Here is a 17772-nt window from a genome sequence, read left to right as displayed (position 1 = left end):
TAACCTCCTGCTCTGCGTCTGTTCTCTCCTTTAACCTGCCACCGTGGCTGCCAAACGGGGAGGTTGGCGCAGCCTGCCACCGAGGTGGCAGGGGCAGCATTTGGGAGCGTGGGCTCCGCAGTCCACCGATCTGGCTCAGGCCTGTGCTTCCAGACTCTTCTGTGCCTCGGTTGCTTCGTCTGCAGAATGGATAATGTTGGGAGTCTCAGGCCTGCCTCTGGAGCAGGTGACCCCTCCCCCCCGGGGTGTGTGCTGTTGGTGTCTTCCCACCTGACACCCAGCCCCTCAGGACGGGCTGGAGACTCAGTGAGATGGGGCTGGTAAGGGGCTGGCCCCGTGGGCATGTGATAGAGTGGTGCTTCCTGGGTCCAGGCAGAGGACCCCGTCCCCGCTTGCCGCCCCACTCCTGCTCCCACAGAAGGTCTGGTCACGGTCGGGCCGGGTCAGGTGACCGGGCCCCCTGGCAGCTGTGTCTCCCAGGGATTTCTTCCTTCTGCTCCCTGAGGCCGAGGCCAGCCACAGTCACCCCGAGCTTCCTCGCAGGGCCCTCCCCTCTCCTGGCCAGTGGTTCAGCAAGCATCCGCAGACCGGAGCTGAAGAGAGGGACGTAGTGAAGAACGCACCGTCCTTGGTAGTGAACGGCTCGAGGTCTGTTGAGCGGGACAGACCCGGAACAGAAAAGCAGGGCGCATCGAAGTCATCCACGAGGAGGAGAGAAGGGGCAGGGGTCGCGGAAACATGGGGTTCAGAAAAGGGAGCAACTCACTGCCCAGGGCACTGGGGAAAGCTTCCAGGGGAGGTGGCATTGAGCTAGGCCCCCGGCCTTTTCCGGGGGTGGGGCAGCAGCATGCAGCTACACGGCGGCCCGAAGACACCGCCGAGATGCCCTGGGAAGCGGGGCAGTTGGGCTGGAGTTGACCAGAGGGCAAGAGGGGAAGGGAGCGGGCGGAAGGTGAAGGCTTTGCTGGGGTTGGGGAGGAAGAAAATGCCGTCTGTCGAATGTGTCCCAATTTGACAGGCACTGGGCTCCCTCCCTCATGACCATGATGTCCTGTATCCTCAGCAGACCTCCCAGGCGGTAGCCCCTGTCCCCGTTTACAAATGAGGAGCCTGAGGTTGCGAGGATGAGGTATCTTGCACCGGGTCCAGCGGGGAAGCCCCTAGCCAGAACCTGAGCCCTGGCCCTGCTCGTCTCTGCACCGGCTCTATTCTGCACCTGCTCTATTCCCCGGCCTTCCGTGCGCCCCCCGCCCCCACCCTGCAGAGAGCTGGGTCCCCACGGTCGCTCCTTCCAGCTCCTGGCGGCTTCTCCCACTGGCCCTGGGCCTCTGCTCACACCAAGCAGCCCCGGGCCTTTACTGAGCTGAAGCGGGAGCGCAGCCCTGCAGCCCGGCCGGCCTGTCTCTGTCCCCATCCGGAGCAGTGGCTCACCGCTCACACCTCTGTCCCACTGCCAGGCCCAGCCAGAGTCGGGTTTGTTTAGAGACTGGCCCCCAGGGCTTGTCCCTCTGCTGCGAGAGCAGGGAGTGCCAGCCACTGCGGCCTACACTGACTCCAGAACCGTAGGCCTCCAGTGTGGGGGCAGCAGGGGGGCCGTGGGGCACTGGGGCAGTCAGTGTGAGAAGGTGAAGGGTGGGGACTTGGTATGGGGTCCCCGCTGCATGCCGCCAAAGGGGCAGCTGCCTTTGAAGTGCTCCCTGTGGCCTCAGGAAAAACCCAGTGAATATTTAATGTCTTCTTAGAAGGGAGGCTCAGAAGCTCCAGGATCCCACTTAACCTACTTCCTGCCTCTCTGGAGAACAGGCAGGCAAGGGGGGGGGTCCCCTTGGGTTGTGGGGTCCCAGCACAAACCAGTGCCCCCCCACCCAAGCAGGAGTGACTGAGCCAGGAAGCAGGGCTTTCAGCTCCTTAAAGAGAGAAGCAGGCAACCTCTGAGTCCGCCCTGCAGACCCCTCCCCTAGTTGGGGGGGGATCGTGAAAACAGCCACAAGTCGCCACCCTGTTCTATTTTCCTTTTGTTCTTCTCATCTCGTATTTAAAGCAACCACCTCCCACCGCCAGCTGCTGTCTTCCATCCTTCGAAAGGCCCCGTAGGGGGTGGGGGGGGGTGGAAAGAGAGCACGCTCGCTCGCTCGGGAGGCAGAAGAGCTGAATTAGTATTAATAATATTCCCAGACTCCCAAGCGTGCCAGGCACTTCCCTGAGCGTTTTCCAGACTCGAGCTCATTTAACTCGTCCACCCGCTCTGAGGAGGTACTGTCCACGTCCCTCTCTTCACATGGGGCAGAGAGGTGAAGCCCCAGGTCACACGGGGCTGGGGAGGCAGAGCTGGGGTTCACTGTAGGCCTGGGACACCAGAGCGCCCGCATCTAAACCTCGCCAGCCCAGCGGTCTGCCCGCTGTCTCTTCATCTGCAAAGTAGGGTTCACAACCCCTGCCCTGCCTCCTTCCCAGGATGACGGGGGGGGGGGGGGCACTAGGCAGATGCTGGCCATGGACATGGATGTGCTTTCAAGTGGGAAGGGCTAAGCCGGGATTCGGGCCTGGGCCAGTCTGGGGAGCCACCCTGCACCCTTGAGCCTCCTGGTCCCCGTACACATCGGCCCGCAGTGCTGGAGCGTGAATGGCAGGGTGACCGTGCGTGCATCCACACACACTTCCAGTGACCAAGGACCCCAAAGAGCTGGACTAGACACCCCTCCACCCTGAGCCAGGGAAGACAATCTCTGTGACAAGTGCCTGTGGGGGTTCATGGCCGCGCAAGCCCTCCCAGAACCGCATCTGTACCTCCAGCCTTAAAATGGCCCAGTGAAGTGGGGGTCCCCACCACCACCAGCGGTGAGGAAATGCCTTGTGACCCACCTGCGGTGGGGACTGGCCCTGGGCTCAGGTTTCCCTACTGCACACCCACAGCCTCGGAGACGTGGCGAGAGTGACAGCTCCTCCGGGACACGTTCCCCACTGCACCTGCGGGACCCCCCTTCTAGACTTTCACTCTGTGTCCCCAGTGTGCCACATCTTCTGTCGGTATCTACACCTGCTACGTTTTATCCACTTGATGGCAGGAGGTGTGTGCTGTAGCACGGGCCTGGTGTGTATGGAGGATGCAGCGTGATGAGTAGGGAGTGAAAGGATGGATGGATGGACGGATGGACGGACGGCTGATGGTTGGATAGGCGAATGGGTGATAAGTGGGTGCTGATGGATGGGTGATGGAGGATGGGTGATGGGTGGATGGATGGATGGTGGATGATGGATGAGTGGAAAAGTCCCGGGAAACTTAGAGCAGTAGGCACCCCTGGCGGGCAGATCAGCGATGACTGAGTGAGGGGCTGAACCTTGTCCCTTGAGTTCTGATACCCTCCGCCAAATTTCCAGACCCCTCACAGAAGACCCCAGGTTTGTTTGGGACTCGCAGAGTCACCCCTTTGCCCTGGTTTCCAAGAGACATGGAAAATCCAGAAGCAGCATGAGTGGATTCCTATGGGTGGAGGAGCATTGCAGAGCAGGGAGAGGGTGCGGGGTTTGCAGTTAGCCCTGGAGACCTGCGCTGGCCCCACCACTCGCCAGCTGCGTGGCCTGGAGTGAGCCCCTTCATCTCCTGAGCCCCATTCTCCTTGTGTGCAAAATGGGGAGAAGTCCTTGCCCTCCTACGCAGAGGTCACAGGGAGGATGGAGCGTATGGAGGGGCAGCTGAAAGGGGGTCACAAGGTAGCTACTGTTGTCAAAGCCTCTGCCTGCGGGTTGTCATTGGCAAGCGCAACGTCAGCTTGGCTCCTACACGCCGGGTTGGCCTTCGATTACCACTTTCAGCCTCGCTTGCCATCCTGGTGGTCTTTCCAACCATCGCTCCACAAATATTTGACGAGCTCTGGGGAGGTGCTGGGCCCCGGGCAGAGGAAATGGGTGCCCACTGTGGTCCCTGCCCCCTGGGGGACACAGACTACAAAGGGGCTTCCTGGAGAAGCCCGTGCTGGCAGAGCCCTGGGTAAGCCAGTGGGTTTCAGGAGATGTGTGTTCCAGGAGCCCTGGAAAGCCTCGCTCAAGCCTTCCTGATCGCCCTGGTGGGCACAGAACCTCCCCCTTGAGCACTCACAGGCTGGCACACTTGTGGGAGCCAATGGGTTTTGCATTATGTATCCCTCTACCGAACTTAGCACGGGGCAGGGTGGGGGGGGTACGTACACAGCTGGTGCTCAGTAAACGCTTATTACGTGAACGCCCTTGTCCATTTATTCCTTTGTCAAATCTTTCTGCCAGGTTCTGATGGGGCCGGGGACACATGCTTGCCACCCTTCAGAGCTGGCAGTGAGGCAGACCTGAGAGCACGGGAATGCCCAGGAGGGGCGCAAAGACCAGAGGAGGGACGTTTGAGCTGGACCTTGAACTGAACTGGACTTGGGGTTCAACCCACGGGGAAGGGGCTGAGGCTGTGCTGGGAGCATATGCACGAGCACTGCCGGCAGTGGGGGGGGGCACAGAGCACAGGGAGGGGGGCAGGAGAGGAGAGATCGTTCTGGATGGGGGGGCAGGCCTTTGCAGGCTCACTCGCTGAGATGGGAAGTGGGAGCAGATGGTCACGGAGGCGGTGGCAGCATCCACATGGCAGGGTCCAGCTGCCCTGCAGCGGTCAGCCTGCAGGGTGGGGGCAAGGCCCACGCCAGGATGGAGAGAGGGGGCCGAACCGGGGAGGTGACAATGTGTGGCCACTCATCAAGGGCTGGGAATGCTGGTGTGGGGAGGTGTACCTCAGTCTTTGAGGGGTGGTCTGTGCTGTCCCCGCCACCCCCAGCTCAGAGCCCCCATGGAGCCGGAAGCGAGAGCACCACCCTGGGGACAGAACAGCATCTCGGGAGGTTTGTCTAGGGCTGGGGGAGGAGGTCAACGTTCTGTCACTGAGTCACCTGGAGGCCAGCCCTGCCTTCCCCTGGGCCTCTTGGAGCTGGGCCCCTTGACTTGCGGGCCGTTCTCTTATCAGCACTGATACCTGATCCCCCACCACATGGCCAGGCCTCCTCTCCACCGTGGCCTCTACTGTGTCCCTGGGGCCTTGGGCACTCCCTGGAGTGCCCATCTGGGAGATGACCCCCACTCAGGCCATCAGTGCCCCCTTCCAGGCTGTCGGCCCGACCCAGCTCCATGGCGCTCCCACTGTCTCCATAGGGGTGGTGATCCCACCTCCGGCTGCTGGGACTCTTCTCAGTGGCCCTGCTGCTGCCCTTGGCTCCTTCCTCTTGGGCCCCTTCAGGTGGCCTTGTCACATTCAGGGCAATGCATGCCTGCCCACTGCCTCCCCGCCTCCCCCCCTCTGGCTCAGGGCTCGGGAGCCCCTGGAGGCCCTCGGCCAGGTGCCTTCAGGAGCGGCGGGACTTCCCCAGGACTCCGGGAGAGGAGGCTGCCCAAAGAACCCAGGGGCCGCAGCATTCCGGGTGGCCAGGGCCAGACTGGCCGAGCTGTCTGCCCAGCCCTGTATAACACCCGCACCTGTGCCGGGGGGAGGACAAGCTCCTCCAGGTCACCCCAGAAAGAACTTCTCGCTGACAAACATCAAGAGTGCCGTCCAGCTCCTGAGCGATGCTTGTGCCCCGGCCAGAGACCGAACCCCACCCCCACGTCTCCGCAGCTGGGTGACAAGTCAGGAGGGCTCTGTGAGGCCTGCACAGCTCAGACAGACTCCAGGATGGGGCTGTCTCTCTGTCTCAGGCTCCCTTCTTGGCTCTCTTCCTCATCCCTCTTGCTGAGTGTTCCGCCTGCTGCTGGGCCCTGGGGCCCCGGAAACGGGCACTCCCTGCCATGAAGCCGTGTTCCCTACCTATCAGGGCCTTGGCCTCAAACCCCGCTAATTGACTGTTGAGCTCCCACGAGCTGGGGGTGCCAGGGAGAAGCCTCCATACCCAGACTGGCCCAGAGGGCTTCTTGGAGGAAGTGGCATTTGAGCTGCACCTAGAAGGGATTTCCACAGGCCCCAGGGAGGTGGGAAGGCGTCAGGCATTGTAGCCAAAGAAGCTGGGGGCAGGGGGTGGACAGAGCTGGAGCTAGGGCTGGGTCAGCAGGGAGGGAGCCACGGGGGATTGGGGGTGGATTCTTGCAGGACCGTGATGCCACAGAGCCGGGAGCAAAGGCCCTTTCTCTCAGCTCCGAGGGCTCAGGAGAGGCAGCCAGGAGCCAGTAACCTGCTTTGCTAGCCAAGGATGGAGCTGAGCCGTAGTATGCTGCAGGCACAGGCGAGCAGGGCCTCCTAACCCGGTGCCCCAGCCCCATCTCGCCCCCCACAGCAACCAGAAGGACCGTGCTGCTGCCTAGCGTACCCCCCCTGTCAGTTTCCCCACTGCCCCAGGATAAAGCCCAACTCCTCGCCCTGGCCCGCCAGCCTCACTGCCTGTCAGCGGGGTCCAGCTGCCTTGATGGCCAGGTCCAGCCTGACCCTCAGGTTGATAGAGCTGCCAAGCCAGACCCCTGGGGCACCCACCTCATGGCAATGCTTCCACACCTACCAAGACGAGCTATACCCCAGCGTGACTGCCGGCCTCTCCCTGTTGGAGGACGTGGCTACCAGGATGATCGTGGCCTCACGTGTGGTCAGGTCCACCTGCATGCCCCACCCCACACTCCCCATCCCCCGGCCCTGCCCTCCCCAACACTATCTCCTCCTTGCAGTCCAGAAGTCTCGGGGATCCCAGCTGAAGCTAAACGCAACGTGCCCCAACAATGGTACACCGTCTTCAAACCCATGAGGCGAGACCAGCGAGGGGACTTCCCAGCTTGGCCACGAGCTGGCTGTGTGTCCCTGGAGCCAGCCACCCCCTCTCTGGGCCCATCTCCTCCTCTGCGGCCAAGAGCTGATCTTCCGGATAGTACAATTCAGCTCCGCTCCTTGTCCACCCCCATCCACGCCTGTGCGGTGCCATTTCTCCAAGATGCGAGCCCTCCTCTCCCGCTAGGAGCCCTCTGGGAGGCTGTTCTCGCTGCGGCTGGCGGTGCGGGGCGACCTCTTGTGGCCACATGTGGGCATAACATGGCTCTGCAGGGACGGTCCCCGCCGGGGCCCACACGAGGGCGCTGGGAGGGCAGCCTAGGCTCTGCCTACATCCTGCTCTTCTCCAAGGCCCAGCCAGGCCCCCTCTTCAAGTTCATCAGGCCCCAGTGGGAAAAGGTGGGGTGCTGTTGAGTCAGATCCAACTGCCTTCTGATCTTCATTCACAGACATTTATTAAGCATCTACTGTATGCCCTGCCCGTGTGGGTGCCGGGGCAGCAAACTAACAGAGCAGGCGGGTCCCCGTCCTCGCTGAAGCCCCAGCACCTCCACTTCGATCTCCAAGCCCCATATCTCCTCCTGGAAGCTTGCCTGCTCAAGTCCCCACCTGGAGGGCGGCCGTGAGGATGGAGGTGCAGGGGTGGGACCTGGCCCAGGGCAGACAGCAGAGACTGAGCAGATCCCCACCCTCCCCTCCTCCACCCACTCCCCCCCCCCACTCCACCGTCCCTTTGTCCAGAGGCCTATTCCAAGACCTTCTGCCTAGACTCCCGAGGACCTCCCTCCAAGCTCAAGTGCCTCACCTTGTCTGGGAGATCAGCTTGGTGCTGACTCGCACTTTACCTTCCAGGGAAGGGGCCAAACTAATAGAATTGGATGGGGAAGCTTTTTTTTAAATAAGGATCCTTTCACAGAGAGAGGGGGCACTCTAAAATTTGTCTTTTAGGCCCCTTTGGATTTTCTGCTCAGAGGGTTTCCTCGAAGCAGGGCAGTGCTGAGCCCCTCCCCCAACCCCTTAGCCAACACAGGCCGAGGACCCAGGCACAGAGGAAACGGCAGGCGGGGCTGTCCCCTTCAGCCCCCAGGGAGCCTGCCTAGAGAGCAAGGGAGACCCCGGCGCGTCTCCATTCCGTGGCTGGGAGTGTCACCTCCGGAGCAGAGACCAAGCCCCGCCCCGAGCCTCAGTCACCGTGGGAAGGGACATTTGCCACACTCCACCTTCCACTCACAAAAGACCCAAACAACCCCAGGGATGTTCTTCCACAGCCACTCACACATCTCTGATTGCACCTGCTGAGGCAGAGGGAAGACACTGAGGCACAGAGAGGTTAAGAACCATGCCCGGGGTCACGCAGCCACTGGGAGCTGAGCCCAGAGCAGACTGTGAGTTCTTCAGAGACCCCAGGCCCATTTCACTGGATCATCTCTCTTGACTTTTGAAAGGCCTTCCTGTGGACCATTTCTGGAAGGAAGCCCGAGGACAGAAGGGAGTGGCCTATTAGGGCAAGGCTCTGGGCCACGTTCTCAAAACCACCCCCAGCCCCCCGGCCACGCAGCTCTCTCACAGGGGCAGGATTCTCTCTCCGGTGCTGTGGGCAAGATGCCGAGACACCCCGACCCCAGGACCAGCAGGTCTCTGGCTTAGCGTGAGGCTTCCAGCCACTGGGCCCCTGGGGGAAGGGTCGGGTCAGGAGTGGGCAGAGGGCCTTTCTGTCTCGTCTGGGGCTGACCCACGGTCGGAGGCCCCTGCCCGCTCCTGCTACTTCTCTGACTTTGAGCAACACTTTGTTCGAAAGGGTGGCTTTTCTCCCGCTACGTGAGCCTCCACGGCCAGATCTCTGGCGGCCCGGGGCCCCCAGAGCACAGCCCGGTCGGCAGGTCTCCTCAAGCTCGCCCCGTCCCTGGGTTTCCCTGCCTCCACCCGGCTTCCCAGGGGCAGATTGGGCCCTGGCGCTTGGCTCGGAGGGGGCCAGCTGGTGGGTAGAAAGGGCATCTGCTTTCAGACCCCCTGGCCTCGCCATTCACCAGGTGCTCACCCTGGAGCAGCCACTCAATGTCCCCGAGCCCAGCTTGCCGCAAAGGTGTTCATCAGCCTGCGTCTCACGTTTCGGAGATTTAACTGAGCTCACAGGCGTTAGGAAAGTGCCTAGGGCCTGACCAGCGCGTGTCCTTCTTTCCCTCTCTTCTGGGACAGGATCCTGGAATTCTGGAGGGTTCCCCCAGCCGTGGGCCGAAGGCTGAGTATCGTCAAGGTGATGTGAGGTGGCCCAACTGACAGAAAGCTCTGCGGACTCTTCTTCACAGCCCCCCGGTGAGCAGGCCCACCTCACTGGGGCCCCTGGCCTGGGGAGGCAGTGAATCGACAGCCCTCCTCCTCTGAGCCTCCCCCTGAGGCCTTCCCCCTCCCCCCACTGTCCTCCACATGGACTGCCTTCCCCTCTTCCTCCTGGAGAATCCCGTGTCCAAAGTGGACGCAGACTGTGCCCACTCTGCCTGTGAGCCTTCTCCGTGCCAGCCCCAGACAGAGCCTCGCACACTGGCCCATCTCTGGTGGGGGACAGGGGACAGTGTCAGTGATGAAGGCAGCAAAGGGCACAGGGTCCCGCGAAGGGGACACACAGACCACCCCCGCATCCCGGGAGGCTTCCTGGAGGAGATGCCATTGTCGCTAGGATTTGAAGGATTTACGAGTGTGCCTGTGAATTAGTGGAGTGTTAGCCGGGACAGGGAAAGTGAGGCAGGCCAACAGTAGAGGTCACAAGGGTCTGGAGGCTGGAAGCAGCATGACGGGTGCGGGAACTGTAGGCAAGCAGCCCGTGGCTGGTACTGGAAGTTGAGGAGAGAAAGGAGCAGACTGGGGATAGGGACGCAGGGAGGAGGCTCTGGGTGGAGATTGCTGGCCTGAGTCAGTCCAAGGTGCAAGTCCCCTAACCTTGTCTCCCAGGTAAATGACGGGGCCATTTTCACATCTACTGCCCTGTGTTCACTTGTGCCCCGGACAGTGAGCCCGGGGGCCGTGGGAGCTGGCTGGCAGGCCATCATTCCGGGGCTGAAAGCGGTCATGTGTTCTGTGGGCCATCCGGGTGTTGCCCTGTGCCTCAAGGTCTTCCAGGACACGCAGGAGGCCCGAGGCGACTTCAGCCCTCCGATGCCCGTGCTCCGGTCCCCAGCAGCCCCAGAGGGCTCACACTCCGCAGCTGGCTGGCCGGGTCCAAATGCTGGCGCCCCACTTACCAGCAAGGACCCAGACCAGCTGCTCATGTTGTGTTCTTGCCGGGTCTCGGCTGTCCTTACGGCCGAAGTGGAGACATGAAGGTCTGTGTGCTGAGGCCCATCGGAGGCGCTCATCACCATGAGTCCCCTTCCCCGTGTTGCAGGACCTCCCTCCCTGCTGAGGCCAAGGGGTGGGACCTAGGCTGGCGTGGCCTGCAAGGGGAAGGGCAGGGGGTGGCACAGAACCAGAGCAGGAGGAGGTAGGGGGTCAGGTGATGCCCACAGGGGACAGTCCAGGCCCACAGCCACCAGGGCTGGGGTGGGCATCTCAGTGGGGGTCATGGGGCTGCCGCAGCAGGCAGGGAGCTCAGGGAGAGGGAGTCGGGAACCTGCAGCCCTCGGAATCCAGGCTGGGCTGCTGTCAGGGACAGATACGTTTGCTGATCCCTGGGGTGGGCGATGAGAAAGAACGATTTATTAGTCACTTTACCATGACAGTCCTTTCCCCCCCTCAGCCACCCCAGGTAGGGTTATTGTGTCCCTCTTACAGGCCAGGAAACGGGGGTTCATCTGCCCCTGGCCAGCTACAGAGAGGGGCCAGGTGAACAGAATCTGGGGACAGGTGTAGCTGGGATCTGGGAACGTGGCAGGAATCAAGTTCATCAGAGGTGGTGTAGGGCCGGAGCCCAAGGGAGTCACTGCCTTATGGCAGAACGTGGGGCAGAGGTCCTTCCGCCCCTACCCGAACCCAGCACCTGAGCGGGCTGAGACTGGTAAGGGACAGCAGCCAGGCAGCCTCTCCCAGGCCTGGCCAGCATGGCACCGCCTCCGGCTTTGCTCCCTCTGCAGCGAGCAACCGTGCGTGTCCCTCCAACTACAGTACGAGCCCAGGCCGCACGGTGGCCCCACGCACCAGAAGGCGCCACGGGCACCTTTGTGTCCGAGCCAGCCCGGCCAAATGCGCTGGTGCGGCCCCCCGAGATGCTCCCACAGCAAGAGCCAGAAGGCCAAGCGAGCGCGGATAAACCTCTCATCTAGAAGAGCTGTGGTCAAAGCCATGGGCAGGGGGTGTCTGCTGGGACTCCCCCTCATTGCGCGTGTGGCTCCTGTGAGCTCCAGGGCAGGCACCGGCCAAAGGAAAAGAGAAATATGCTCTGGATTCAGAAAGCTCTGGTTTTATCAGGAACTGGCTAGGGGACCTCGGACAGACCACATCTCTGAGCACAAATCAATTCGGTTTTTTCCTCTGTAAACTGGAGACAGCAATGCTCGCCGGAAATGGTTGTCATTCATTCGTTTAACTGGCATTTACTGAGCACCTACGATGCTAGGCACTGGGGAAGCAGCACAGTGAGTCACTCTTACTAGGCAATGGTGGACACCTTCCAGAAATCAAGTTTCCAGATGCCAGCCAAGGGCCAGTGTTGAAAGCCAGCCTTTGTCTCAAGCCTGCTGTGTTAATTCTTTTCTGTGTAAGATGGGGAGGGGAGGCCAATCAGGCTGGGGGGCAGACAGAGGCCACGCCAAGGGGGCTTTCTAGGCCAAGCTGGACTTGACCATGAGCTTGATGGAGCCATGGACAGGTGGTAAGCTAGAGACAGCTGACGAAGTCTAGCCTGTGCTTAAGGAAGATTGTTCTGGAAGCTTTGTGGAGGCCAGAGGGAAAGTGTGGGGCGGGGGGAAGCTAGGAAGCTGGAGAAATAATTCAGAATCCAGTTCTGGAACTGGGGTTCCTAGGGGACAATGACAGCATGACAGGCCTTAAGAGGCAGAGGGATTGTCAGGTGGGGGGAGGGGTGGCACTGAGCTGAGGGGTCCCAAGGGCAAAGGTTGGAGCGTAGGGAGGGGAGCAGACGGAGGTGCAGGATCCAAGGAGCGGGTCCTGGGAGGGAGGCTGGCAGTTAGGGGTGAGATGTGGGGTGGGACAGGGACCCAGTTCTGAAGGGTCTGGGATGAGGGTGATGGCTGGGGAGGGGCCGGAAGAGGAAGACCGAGAAACTGCCTGAATTTCAAATAACCACAGCCACCTTGTCCCCAAGAGGAAAGCTGTCAAGAGTCCAACACAGGAGAAGGTTGGAATAACAGAGGAGAGAAGTGGGGGGTGGGACAGGAAGGCAGGAGAGACAACAGGAGACTTTCGAGCATTCCGGACACAAAGGAGAAAGGACCTTTGGAGCCCGTGTGGCAACAGCTGGGGAGCCAGCCCCGGGGAGAAAGAGGAGGGAGGCTAGAGCAGGCTCAGGTCACTCCTGTCCCCCCACGCCCCGCTCGAACTGTCCCCGTGTGGCAGGCACCGGACTGGGTGTGCAGACAGGTACCTCACTGCCCTGGGGGCTGGACATGTTCGGGCAGGGGTGGCCGGGGCACAGACGGGGGGCAGCCACTGCCAGCCAGGAGGGCTGAGCCAGTGATGGACTCTGGAACGGACACCTGCCGTGGCCACAGGAGCACACTGAGGCTTGCCTGAGGCCATGTCATTCCCCAGCCCCAGACTACAGTCCATGCTGCACACGCCCACGCACGTGGACTCCACACACACCAGGCCCCCGCTGCCAGAGGCCGTCTTCTCCTGGACCCCACCCCTCTCTGCTCCCCCCCACCTTTCTTTAGCCTCCAGAAGTCAATCGTCTTGAGCCCACAGCTCCTGACCACCAGGGAGCCACGGCATGTGGTGGTCTCTGAGCCCAGGGAGACGCTGGGCCGTGGCTGCAGGCAGGGCTGGGTACGGGGTCCAGGCACCGGGACGGGGGTCCTTGGAGGTGCTGCTGGAGGTGCTCACTGGCTGGTAGGACCCAGCCGGGCAGTCCTGCCCTGTCCTACTCGTGTGCCCCCAGAGCCAGCCAGCCAGATCCCCCCACACCCTGGGAAGTACAGACCCTCCAGGAAACAGGGGCTGTGGGGGCCGGCGGAGGGGCTCAGGAGAGCTGAGGGAACTGGGGTCCCCCGACTGAAATACCCTCAGCCGGGGGCAGAGGCTCCCAAGTCCCACACCCTCTCTTGGAACCACACCGAGTGACTCATGACGGAATGTTCCTCCCCGTGCAGGCTGCTGTGCTGACAGCCCCTCTGAGGTCTGTCCCTGCGTGGGAAAGGCACGCTGGCCACACCAGCAACAGCACCGCCAGGAGACGGCTGCCCCTGGGGTCGCATGCAGCTCAGCTCACCCTCACCACAGCCACCTGAAGGGCAGGGCTGGAGGGCGATCCCCACCCGCTAGCCCCACCCCTAGCCCGTGGAGCAGACCTGCGGGGGCTGCAGCCCTGGAGGCGGGGGCCCGGGGAGTGGCAAGTGGCGGAGGATTTGTTGGCGTTGGGGAGGGGCTGGGGTGCTGCTGTAACCTCTTAGGTTAGCTTAGGGGACAAGGGCGAAGAGTCCAGTGACAGGGCAGGGAGGGGGCAGAGGCTGTCCCCACACAATGTGCCTGGTGGGTCCGGCCATGTCCCCTAAGCTGAGTGCTCCCCCTGCTGTCTCCTCTGTCCCCTGGCTACTCCTCTCCCCCTGATTCAGGTCACTGTCTCTAGCAGCTTCCCTGACCCCCAAATCTGGGCGAGGGGAGTCATAACCAGTCCCTTCCTTACACATAGCAGGCACAGGGCCAGGGCCCGCAACACATTGAGGGTCCACAGAAATGTCTTAATTGTTTTTTCAATCAGAAGGAAAGAAAAAAAGGAATATAATCCAGCCTGGATTGTGGTCCCCTTTATACCAACATAGCCACAAAGTAGAATTTTTAATATTTTTACGGAGGTCAAATAAATAAATAATCTTTTTTTTCTTTTTTTTTTTTGTATTTGACAGAGAAAGAGAGAGCACAAGCAGGGGGAGCAGCAGGCAGAGGGAGAGGGGGAAGCAGGCTCTGCAGAGCGAGGAGCCCGATGTGGGTCTCAATCCCGGGACCCTGGGGTCATGACTGGAGCTGAAGGCAGTCACTTAACCGACTGAGCCACCCAGATGCCCCATAAATAAATAATCTTAAAAAAAAAAAAAGAGCCTGTCGCTCAAAAAAAGATACTTTTATGGAGGAAGGGGCCCATGAAAGTGATACCAAGGCCTTGATCATGGGGGACCCTCGAGGCCTGGGTCCCTCCTGGGGCCCCACTGTGTGATCTGCTTACTCACCTCCTTCTCCAGCAGGGCTGGGTCCTACTCACTGGCAAAGCAGGCATGCAGCAGGCGTACAATAAATGAATGCTTGTAAATTAGAAAGTATTTGACGTTGATCGAGCGCTTACTCTGTGCCAGGCACTGGGCTAGGCTTCCAGGAAGTAGACACATCAATGTCATCCCCATTTTACGGATGAGGACATTGAGGCTGAGAAAGCCTAAATGATTGGCCCACGTTGTTCACCTGGAGCGTCTGAGTGTCAAGCCTGTGCTCGGAACCACTGGCCCAACAATGTCCACACGGCAGGTAGAACAGCAGGTGGGGGCGTCAAAGGGCTGAGAGTCGTTTCCAGGAGAGACAATCACACGGGAATATCGGGCCAGTCCCTCTAGATGAGCCCATGAGTCATGACCCGTGGAGGCCCCAGCGCTGCCCCTGACTTTCCTTCTGACCCCAGAGGCCCGGCAAGCCCTTCCTCCATGTGTCCAGGAGCCATGGGGGGGCCAGTGAGTGACCATCGAAGCTGACACTGAGGGCCAGGCATGAGCCGTGCCAGTGCCTGCACTGTCCCCAGGGGCCGTGGGTGACTGTTATTCCCATTCTGGGACACAGCGTGGGACGCGCCTGGATAGAGGGGATGGGGAACATGGGAACATGGTACAGGAGCCCTTCCTTCTGCCCTGGGAACTTGGAGGGGGGGCAGCAAGCCTCCACGGGAGAAGTGACATCTGAGCCCATCCTTGAAAGCTTAGCAGTATCTCCTCAGGCAGAGAAATGGGGAAAGGGCATCCTAGGCCAGCGCACAGCCTGAGCAAAGGTGTGGGAGTGCGAGGGGCCCTGGGTGAGGCCGAGGAGGGCTCAGCTCTAGGGAGCATAAGTGGGGCGCTCAGGGGTCTGCGGCCGCCACGCTAGGGAGTGGGGTGTTGGAAGATCGGGGAGCTGCAGTCAGGCGGTTAGTTGATGCGTGTTTATCGAGCAGTTCTTAGGAGCCTGGCCCTGTAACAGGCGTGAGGGGACAGAGATGACCTCAGGCGCAGTCACCCAGAAGAGCCTGGCTGGCCCGCTTACTAACCCGGACCCAGCACCTTTCCTTCCTCAGACTGGCCTTCTCCTTCCATAAAACAGGCTTTACTGCGCTTGTCGCCAGGTGACAGAGCTCTTTGAGGTCTTGGGATGAAAGATCCCGTAAATACGGAGCCCTGTCGCCAGTTGGGGCAGGGTGGAGTAGGGAGCCCACATCAGATCCCTGAGAAGATAGAGAAACAGCCCCTGGGGGGGGAGGGCACCAGGATCCTCTGAGGTTACCCCCCCCCCATAGCTGCCAAACGTGTTCCTGCTGCCAGGAAGCCTGACATGAAAGTCCTCCCCATCCCGCCCCCAGCAAGGACACTCCGCTTGGGGTGATTAAATGACAGACGCCGACACCCTGGCTGCTGACCCGTGTGGACGGCAGGGAGGAGGAAGGGGGGTGGCCTTGGCAGCAGTGAGGGGAATAGAGACTTCACTGTCGCTCGTGTGCTCCTCTGACACGAGCACACGGAGTCCCTGGCACTCGAGTCTGGAGTCATGGGGGAAGCACATAGGTACACAGGTCATCGCACCTCCACGTGAGAGCCAGGGTCCCTGGAAGCCCAGAGACGATCCCTGACTTGACTGTGAGTCCAGGACAGACCGGCAGCTCGATCTCCTCATCTTCCCAAAGATCTCCGGCGGCAAAAGCCCTTCGTGTTGGAGCGGTGGCTCTCCTCGCTAGACCTCACACAAGAGGAAACAGAGGCCAGGGGGCCTTGCTGACTTGTCCGAGGTCCCACGCAGGACGGTTGTCATTACTCACGTGAGGAAAATGGCTCCGAGAGGCCAAGGGGCCACCCCAGGGTCACAGAGCCAGCAAGCAGGTCATCCCTACGCTGGCGTGAGCCTTCCTATGGCTGCTCTGGGTAAGGGTGGATGAATGTTCTGTGGCCCAGGAGCGCCCGGGGGTGGGCTGGGGGGCGGCAGGCGGGGCTGGGGCAGGAGCACATTTTGCCCCCCCTGGCTGAGCCGGTCCTCCGCATCTGCAGCGCGGGGCCAGCTTTTCCATTCAGCAGGGCAGGCCGGGCGCCCAGGGCCCACGGAAATGTTTTCATGTTCACCCTCTCAACATCAGAAGAAAAATTCCGTATAATAATAACAAATATTTAGGAATGAATCAAGCCTAGATTGCAGTCATCTGTCTGCCAATGTGATCCTAACATGTAAGTTTAAATATTTTTTTTATGAAGGAAGGGGCCGCCAAGGCAAAAGTCCCTGGTGACAAAGCAAGCCATCACGTGGCCCCCACTGCACTGGCTGCATGGTCAGCCACTGAGACCTTGTTCCAGGAGACAAGGCGTCCACCTCCTGCCCTGCCACTGTGTGTGAAATGATGAGGACTGGGGCGCCTGGGTGGCTCAGTCCTTAAGCATCTGCCTTCGGCTCAGGGCGTGATCCCAGGGTCCTGGGATCAAGCCCCACATTGGGCTCCCTGCTCAGCAGAGAGTCTGCTTCTCCCTCTCCCACTCCCCCTGCTTGTGTTCCCTCTCTCGCTGGCTGTTTCTCTCTCTGTCAAATAAATAAAGAAAATCTTAAAAAAAAAAAAGAATTATTTAAAAAAAAAGAAATGATGAGAACAGAAAGGAGGAGAAAGAGTGGGGCGGATGACAAGAGGAGAGCGGAGCTGGGGGAAGACTGGCCGCATGAAGAGCTCGGAGGGGCGAGAGTTGCTGGGTGAGCAGACCGCAGATAGGCGAGGGGCCGAGAGAGAGGGAGACGGGTCTGCGTGTGATCTTGCAAGTCTGATGGGTGGCACCAGTGACGACAGTCAGGATGGATGGAGGGGCACGGCACAAACACGGGAGACCCGCACACTGAAGCCAAGAATTTCTCCCGGCTCTTAACGACTTTCCCGTGGCTGCTGTAAGAAGTCAGCACAAATTTAGTGACTTATAAGCAACAGAAACGTATTCTCTCACAGTTCAGGAGAGCAGAAGTCCAAAATCAAAATCACTGGACCGAAATCCAGGTGTCGGCAAAGCCGTGCTCCCTCCCGAGGCTCTAGAGGAGAATGGGGTCCTTGCCTCTTCCAGCTTCTGCGAGTGGCCAGCATCTGTTGTCTCCTGACAACATCACTCCAATCTCTGTCTCCAGAGTCACGCTGCCCTCTCCTCCTCTCCTCTGCCTTTCTCTTAAAGAACACTTGTGATTACATGTAGGACCACCTTAATAATGCGGGATAATCTCCCTATCTCAAAATCCTTCATTTAATGGCGTCTGCAAAGACTTGTCACTCTCGCTAACATGCACAGTTTCCAGGGATTATTCACCTTCTTCTGGCCTACGGAGGCAACATGATTTAAGAGGGGCCTGCCTCCGGCCGGCGGAAAACACACCCCAGGAAAGGGTCCTTCTACCTGGATCCTTGGAGAACAAAACAGGCCTGCCTGCAGGGGAGGTGGGAAGATATGGACACGCACTGGAACTGACTAGGTCAGGACTGGGGAGTCAAGCGCCCAGGTGAGAAGGTGTCAAGAGAGGCCCCTGGAAGCTGGCCCTACATCTGATTTGCGTTCTCATTTCACTCATTCCACTGTCAGCAGGAACTCAGACCTGAGCCAGGCCCCATGTGAGGTCCAGGAGAGCCTGCCCCGTCCTCAGGGGGTCAGCCTTCTTTTTTTTTTTTT

Source organism: Ursus maritimus, unplaced genomic scaffold (genome assembly GCF_017311325.1).
Source record: "Ursus maritimus isolate PB19 unplaced genomic scaffold, ASM1731132v1 scaffold_21, whole genome shotgun sequence".
Lineage (NCBI taxonomy): Eukaryota > Metazoa > Chordata > Mammalia > Carnivora > Ursidae > Ursus > Ursus maritimus.
Note: the sequence above shows the minus strand (reverse complement) of the source record.